This window comes from Euprymna scolopes, chromosome 19 (assembly GCF_053919585.1).
Source record: "Euprymna scolopes isolate OS-2025 chromosome 19, ASM5391958v1, whole genome shotgun sequence".
NCBI lineage: Eukaryota > Metazoa > Mollusca > Cephalopoda > Sepiida > Sepiolidae > Euprymna > Euprymna scolopes.
The window spans coordinates 73,107,155-73,116,221 of NC_136500.1; the positions used below are offsets into that span (position 1 = coordinate 73,107,155).

Genomic DNA, 9,067 nt, shown 5'->3' on the forward strand with positions numbered 1-9,067 from the left:
CCTACTTTTTCCTGACATATAAGTATATTAAAAATATTTCCTGTTGATCTATTTGAAACTGAAATTTTTCACCCATGCCCCGGTCTGTGTAGGCGCTGATGCTGCTAGTTTCTAACTATTCTAGCATTGTTTCCATGAAAGATTCGTCCTTGTAAGACATCTGAACCAAGAACTCAGCTTGCCACTACAATCAAATGACGTTATGGTGCTTCTAAAGTATGGGGCGCAAGTGAAGATCGCATTCCAAATAAAATTTTTTCGACATACTTACATATCATGCAAAAAATAAGTATCCTCACCAAAAATTAGGAAAAAATTATTTGAGTAGAATTGTAGTAGTATTTTGCCAATCCGCCATTCATTATTACTTAGTTAAATGACAAACGGATTTATCTCCCCTTGCTTTATGGGTATTTCGATCTAATCAATGACAGATCGGAAAATAAAATAAAACTGATTTCCTATTTTTAACTAGCAAGGAGACCCAGCATTGCCCAGGACTAAATGAGGATCAATGAATGTTTCACACTTCCAATATCTTTATTGTCATCAAAATCGGTGAAATAACTCATTCTGCAATCAAATCAATTGATTGCCAGCTCTAATTGGGGACCCATTGTGGGGCACTGGGAAGAAGCTTCACATGCCTCCCCACAGCGACTTAGTCCACAATATATTGTCGTTTACATTGCACTGTAGCGAACCTATTATATAATGGTTCAACATGCAAAAGTCAAGTATCATGATTCAAGTGTGCTCTAAACAGAAACACTGATTTTAAATGCGCCCCTATCTTATCAAAAAACCTACTATTGATTCTAAATACCGAATTCTTCTCCATGTGCAGTGATAAAACTTTTCAAATGCACTTATGATGTTAGACTGTATGAAGGTGTTAACTTTGGTCAAAATCAAACTATCCTTCTTTAAGCAGACTTTATTCGAGTATTGATTTCTGATAATTATCAGAGGCATCCAGATACAAATCTGTTCAAAAAACTCCCAGACACATAAAGTACATTTATGTGAAATTTAAAAAACATCGAACCAGCCATTTCAGAGTCCATAGGGAACGAACACACACACACACACACACACACACACACACACACACACACACACACACACACACACACAAAGTGCTTTCTACTTGATAATGTGTCCTAATTTTTGGTGTAGACTTCTATTTTTGTATGATATGTAAATATATCAAAGAATTTTCTGGGAATTTATTTGGAATTGAGATTTTCACCTGCGCCCTTATCTGTGTAAGCATCGATGTTTCTAATCTCTCACTACTCTATCATTATTTCCAGGAAAGGTGCTCGACTGAGCTCCAACTTTTAGATTCCTCCTGGTAAGACATTCGCAGCAAGAACTCAGTTCGCCACCACAATGGAAGACTTTCCTTTCACCTACTATCTGCCTAGTGCTAGGCAGAACTCCCATGAACAGAGCTTCTTTGAGAAGACGTTACCATCGTCTTTAGAACACATTACCATAAGACTGCTTTCCTAATGATTATAACAGAGTTGTCTTTCAAATCGAATGTCAACAAATTATTATCATAAAACGTTACATAAGAAATCTAATGCAGTTAATGCCATCGATCAATGTTGGTACCTGCATAGTGTTACTCGTCTTTTAGGTGAAAATCATTCAGTTTCATTAATCCTTATCCTCAAATAGTTCTTGGACATGGTAAATGATGGCTCAATAGTAAAAAAAAGTAAATAAATAAAATACGTAAACACTCAAAACACTCAGTGATTCCTTCCATTTCAAGATTTAGTCTAAAGCGACCCTCAACTCTTATCCTCGAGTGGCCTTCAGGCATTCATAAGTGGTGACTCCCTTAAAAAAAAGATATGAAGATGAAAGAATTTTCGTTATTCTTTGTGGAGAAATGCGTGACTTACCTGGATAGACCACGTGCGGGTCGGACACCGAAAATAAATAAAAAGAAAGAAAAGAAACGGTCAAGACTCTTATTTATAGAGTAGTGATCACGTGAGTTAGAAGAATATGCAAATAGAGGTGAACGATTTTGCGATATAAAAAGCCTGTGTTGTTAAGAGGAGGGGGAGACTGTTGGCAGAAGTCAGTGCTGTCAGACGTGCTTTAGAGTTTTGTTATTATATGCTGTGCTCGATTATTGGAGAGAGAAGAGAAGAGGAGGAACCAAGAAGACATTCTGCAGATACTTTGATACAACGGGGGCGCAATTCAACAATCAACCATTTCCTTTGGTTTAAGAACACAAAGGAATCGAGATACTTGACTTTGTGTTGGTTTTAAGCTATTTCGGCGCTTGGTGTGCGGTGACTAAAAATGGACAGATTCGACATTCGCTTAATACCCGAGTTCGACGGATCTACCACTGGACCGGCTGTCGTCGAATAGATTGAGAAGGCAGAGAAAATCTGTAAACTGTGCAAAATTAAAGAACCAGCCACAGTTATCCCTTTGAGGCTAACCGGAGGGGCCTATGCAGTCTACCAACAACTCGGGGATGAACCAGACTGGGATGAAATCAAGCAGAGCCTGTATACAGCGCTTGGTACAGATCCATTTGTTGTGTGGCAACAGTTCACGAGCCGGAGACTTCAACCCAAGAAACAGTCGACGTGTACCTAGCCGACCTGCGAAAATTATCTGTACCGTTTGGTGGGGTCAACGATAAAATATTAAGCTGTGCTTTTTTGGTAAGCCTACCCGAGGAGGTCAGTAAACTGTTGCGGGCATCATCAAGAATTGATGAATTGTCAACTGATGAGTTATTGGCCCGAGCTCGAAACATCTGTAAGGAACAGGAACCAATTGCAGCAGCAGCTCGTTTTCGACATGGAGGCAATGTGGACTCTCTCCCAGATAGTAATAAGCATGCCACCCCAGTGTGCTATAAATGTGGGGAGGCCAATCATTTTGCTAAAGAGTGCCGCACTGATAGGAGAGGTGTATATCCACAATCAAAGAGACCAGTGCAATGCTATCGCTGCAATAAGTTTGGGCACATATCTCGCAACTGTTCGGGAAACGAAGTTGGGGGCAAGGTACTATCGCTACCCTTGCCTCCTGCCAACCAATAAACACAAGATTGCCTGTCATTAGCGTTAAACTTGATGATGTGCAGTGTTCAGCACTTATAGACACGGGGTGTTCCCGGTCTATAGTTAGTGACCATTGCTGTCCGGTGTGGCGGAGGAACCCAGTCGGCGTTATGACCATCAATGGCTTATCACGAGTATGTTGTGGTGAAGGGACAGTCACAATCTGTACTGAGAAGGGTGACACAGCTAAAGTTGACGTTCTGGTGATGCAGGAGAAACCCCTTGGCTACGACATGTAGCTTGGAATTGATGCAATACAAGCACTAGGAGGCGTTACAATCACAGCAGCTAGAGGTATCAGGCTTGGAGAAGGGAAAGACGTCTGTGCAGCCATGTCTATTGAAGAAAAGGACTTCTGTGCTACATTTGATGACAACTAAAGGGTGTGGACTGCAAAGTGGAAATGGGCCATGGGCCAGGAACCAGATCGGCTGTGCAACACGATTCCAGAGTATGCAGTTTCTACTAAGAATAGGGCCACATATGAAGAAGAACTTCAGATATGGATTGACAATGGTTGGTTAATACCATACCCACAGGAACGTCTGAGACCACCCAAGGGATTAATTCCGCTCATGGCTGTTGAACAACCTACCAAAGAAAGAATTCGTCCCGTAATGGATTACCGAGAGTTGAATCGGCATGTTGATGCGTTTACCGGAAACGCAGATGTGTGCGCTGCTAAACTGAGAGAGTGGCGTCAAAAAGGGAGCAATGTAGCACTTCTGGATCTAAAGAGGGTCTACGTGCAGATACGTGTCCATGAGTCATTATGGCCATTTCAGACAGTATTACTCAAGGGAAAACTATATTGTTTGAAATGTTTGGGTTTCGGCCTAAACGTAGCACCCTTGATTATGACAACCATTATTAAAACTGTTTTGATGCAGGATGAGACCACAGCAAAAGCTGCTTCAGCCTACATGGATGACATCTATGTTAATGAGGACATAATGTCTGCGGATGCAGTTCGAATAAAACTGAAAGCGTTTGGGTTAATAAGCAAAGACCCTGAGTGCCTAAAGGATGGAGTGCCCGTGCTAGGCCTAGAGGTCTGGGAGGAGGGCAATACGTTGCGATGGAAGCGAGGGAGCCCACTTCCAAAGTTACCCAATGTATTAACAAGACGTACTGTATTTTCCATCTGTGGTAAATTGGTAGGACATCTACCTGTCTGTGGATGGCTCCGATCGGCAACAGGAGTGGTGAAAAGACGAGTGACTACAGTAACAAAAGGATGGGACGATGTTGTGGATGATGATTCTCTCCAACAAATGATGGCTGAAATGTTGTCCAGAGTGCATAGGAATGACCCTGCCCGGGGTGAGTGGCAAGTGTCTGGAAACGAACTAAATGCATGGGTTGACGCAAGTTCGTTGGCTACAGATGTCGTGTTGGAGCAACTAGGTGTTGTTGTGGAAGATGCATGCTGGCTTCGTCCGAAAAATGATGGCCAACATATAAATTTGGCAGAACTTGATGCCACGTTAAAAGGTCTTAATCTCGCATTGCAATGGCAGACTAATGTTGTGCATCTCCACACTGACTCATTGTGTGTTTACCATTGGTTAACCGACACCTTGACTGGAAAGGCTCGAGTTAAGACTAGAGCTGCAAGTGAAATGCTAGTACGAAGGAGACTAGCAATAATTAAGCGTCTAGTTGACGAATACAGCTTACAGGTAGACATTACGTTAGTCTCGTCGATGCAGAATTTGGCTGATAGCTTGACTCGAGTACCAAAGAGGTGGATCGATGCAATGAGGCAGGGATCCGATCTTCAACAACAAACATGCGCGACTGTAATGGATCAATTAACACCTGACCAGATCCGTATGATACACCAGCAGAGTGGACATCCTGGAATTCAGAGGACTGCATATTTTGTCCGAAGAGTATGCCCTGCAACTACAAAAGCATCAGTGAAAGCAGCCATACGTTCGTGTGAAGAGTGTCAGAGAATTGATCCGGCACCATCCCAATGGCAAAAAGGGAAGCTCGAGGTGGAGGGCAACTGGCAGCGAGTAGGGATGGACATAACACATTATGGGGACAAACATTTTTTTGACCATGACGGATTGTGGCCCGACGCGTTTCACAATATGGTGCCTGTTGACACGACAGGATGCAGCCAGCATTATACGACAGTTGAGAGCCGTCTTTTTTGAACGTGGTGCCCCGATTGAAATTCTGACTGATAATGCCACCACATTTCGATGTCAAGAATTTCAGAAATTCGTGCACGAATGGGGGATTAAAATGCATTATCGGTGTGCATATTATCCCGAGGGTAATGGTATAGCAGAACGATGTCACCGCACCATCAAAAGAATTGCAGCCAGGATGCAGTGCTCTATTCCAGAAGCTGTGTACTGGTATAATATAACACCCAAGGACAATGCAACACCAGCAACTGCACCAGCCAATGGGATTTACCAATATGAACAGTGTGTGAAAGGAGTTGATGCCATACCATCAGTGGTGAGTGTTGTCAATACACCATATCAGGTGGGAGACCTTGTTTGGATAAAACCCCCGAATGCTGGGTGCACTACGAAATTTTTCCGGGGAAAAATAGACGAAATCATGTCCTCAGACCATGTTGATTGGTGGCATACCACGTCACGTAAAACATATCCGCCCTTGTTATACCTCTTCTGATTCTGAGGACGATGAGGAGGATCACACACCGTTCAGAGATGATCTTGATCACTTACTGCCCCTTCAGGTGAGCATAGAAACACCACCAACAGAACCAGACGAGGGAATGATGGGACATACCGATGACAATAGTGATGAGAGCAATGGACACAAGGAAGTAATGCCTCATCGAAATACTCGACAGAGACGAATGCTGCCCACCCCCCATGATTGCGAAACCCCGCGAGAAGAGATGATGGAACACACTGAGGAGATGACGCCTCCGATTCTTCGGAGAAGTACCCGACAAAGACGGATACTGCCCCCCTGCCCTGATTGTGAGACACCGCCTATGGAACCACGAGACGGGATAATGGAACAGACTGGTAGTAATGATGGTGGTAATGAAGAAAACAGCAATGAGGAAGTGCTGCCCCCGATTCTCTGAAGGAGTACCCGCCAACGACGATTGCCCGCATGTCCTGTTTGTGATCATGAGATCAGGGGGGAGTGTGGAGAAATGCGTGACTTACCTGGATAGACCACGTGCGGGTCGGACACCGAAAATAAATAAAAAGAAAGAAAAGAAACGGTCAAGACTCTTATTTATAGAGTAGTGATCACGTGAGTTAGAAGAATATGCAAATAGAGGTGAACGATTTTGCGATATAAAAAGCCTGTGTTGTTAAGAGGAGGGGGAGACTGTTGGCAGAAGTCAGTGCTGTCAGACGTGCTTTAGAGTTTTGTTATTATATGCTGTGCTCGATTATTGGAGAGAGAAGAGAAGAGGAAGAACCAAGAAGACATTCTGCAGGTACTTTGATACAACGGGGGCGCAATTCAACAATCAACCATTTCCTTTGGTTTAAGAACACAAAGGAATCGAGATACTTGACTTTGTGTTGGTTTTATTCTTTAAGACTGTATAAAAACTTTTAACTGTTTAAACTAGTTACATAACTTAATATGTCCTCCCTTCTCTTTCTTTCATGTTATAACATTTATCCGTTTCTTATTCGTTGTAGCACACCATCAAAGAGAATTACTTACGAAAATATACCAGGATTTATTTGTGCTTCAAAGTTATGCATTAAAATATGCTCACATGTAAAACTTTCTAATACGTAGATATGTGAACAACATATTTACAAGACGTTCGCAAATATACAAAAAAAAACAAAAAAAAAACAAAAATACAAAAAAAAAAAAAAAAAAAAAAAAACACCAAAAGAACCGGCTAAGATGGAAAGGAGAAAAACTGCATGAAGTCTCAAATATTACGTTGTATGAACCGGAAGTCGGTAATTGTGCAATTATAAACCAGATTTCTCGTAAATGTCCGCTCGGCCTCGATCAGCACCTGGCGTGGAATATATCGAGTGTCGCTAAAATCGCTCGGAAACTCATCCAAATTATTCTTCTTAGTATTTTTAATAGTATTTTCAAGTTAAATTCAATTTTTATGATATTTTTGTTTATTAAATTGTTAGGTGAATATACAGAATAATTCCAAAACATTCTCCCCTCTTCATGTTAAGAATGGGTTTCTAAATAATAACGCTATTTCAGTGCAATAACATAGATGCACAAGTACCCACCATTGTTGGTCTAGCCATACCGGACATTTACGAGAAATCCGGTCCTTAATATGCAACAGTAGCGAGATCCGGTTCGTACAATACCCCAGTACCGAACCTTGAGATAACTGGTCAGAATAGAATAAAAACTAATCACACATTTGTCACTAATGAAACTGAATTAAACGCATAAAGTATTGTTGCCTATTGCTGCTGTGCAAAAATTCAGAAGATTATATTGATGATACCATTCTATATTCTGGTTTTTCTTCTCGTCCATCTCCCTGAGATCAGTTGGAATATGCAGCTGATCTAGAAATTGACTCGAGTTCAATTGTAGATTAGGACACAAAATGGCTTGTTTCACTTCATCCGATGAAGACTCAGCCCATGTCTTTCAATCGTAGGCGTGTCTCTTGTCTTTCTGGAAATTTCATAGATATGCTTAAGGAGAACTCGACTCCAAAACTCTTTGTTCTTTCTCTCTCATCAAATCTTTCTTGCAGATTATACATTAGATCCATTGCTCTTTCTGCTTCTTGTGAAGACGGTTTTCTCTTTTGCTCCAAACACTTTTTCAGATTTAAGACTATACTCTATATCTGCAAAAAACTACTATCAGACCTTTATTCGGGTTGTGAATCTCTGTCCCATCTGAAGGCCCTTGTCAAGATTCAGAAACGTATCTATAACTTAATTGGCCCCACCCTTTCTTCTTTTCTGCAACCTCTTTTTTATAGACCTGATGCTGCTAGTCTCAGTCCTTTTAAGAAATACTATTATGGAAAATTGATGATTCCCTTAAATAATCCAATTTACCAAATTTCCACTACTAATGATTACAACGACATGTTCCTTTTGACCACTGCACACTCACTAAACATTATCCTTTGAATGGCATTTGGGCCTTGATAAGTGGTGACTCTTTTGTAAAAAAAAGGAAAAGAAAAAAAAAAAGACCACAAGACCAACGACTCAAACGAGCTGGAACAAAGGAAGCAGAGAATAAATCAGACAATTCTGAAAAACATGCCATAATAGTATTTATAAAAAAAAGATCGAGGCTAGCAACATCACGTCTGCGAGAAAGAAGTGACAGATAAGGAGAAAGGTTGCGTTCAAATTGCTGTTTGTTTTTTGTTTGTCTCCGTGCACATTGGATGCTGTAACAAACGGATGATGCCAGCCAGTAAAATATTCAAAAGACACCGTAAGACCCTTTATGACGCCAGAAAAGGTTACGTCAATAAGAGATTGATGTCATCTACTAAAACAGTTGAAAAACGCTGAGTAGATCCTTAATAGAATGATGTCACATAAGAATAATACTATCCACTAAAACAAATGGGTAATATTAAAAATATATTTTTATGACGTCATAATCGGTTAAGTAACAAAAGGATGGCATTATCCATTAAATCTTTCACTTCGTGATACAAGCACCAAAATTGAAAGTTGTCAGGTTTGCTTCTGCAGCCATCTTGAAAACTGGCAGTCATCTTGAGTGTTCTGAACGTCAATTGTGCCAATTTTGGTAAAAGATTCTTATGCCCCACTAAAAACAGAGAACATAAGACGATCTGTGAGCCAAAGTTTATATATATATATATATATATATATATATATATATATATATATATATATATATATATAAAGAGAGAGAGAGAGGGAGAGAGAGAGAGAGAGAGAGACAGTGACTGTAAATACACACGCACACACACACACACGCACACACATATA

At 40.8% G+C, this 9,067-nt stretch overlaps 1 protein-coding gene across 4 annotated transcripts in view; it reads right to left on the reverse strand.

Moving 5' to 3' along the window:
• Window positions 1–9,067, reverse strand: part of LOC145303667 (uncharacterized) — a 153,885-nt gene that overhangs the window by 53,901 nt on the left and 90,917 nt on the right. The window lies entirely within an intron of this gene.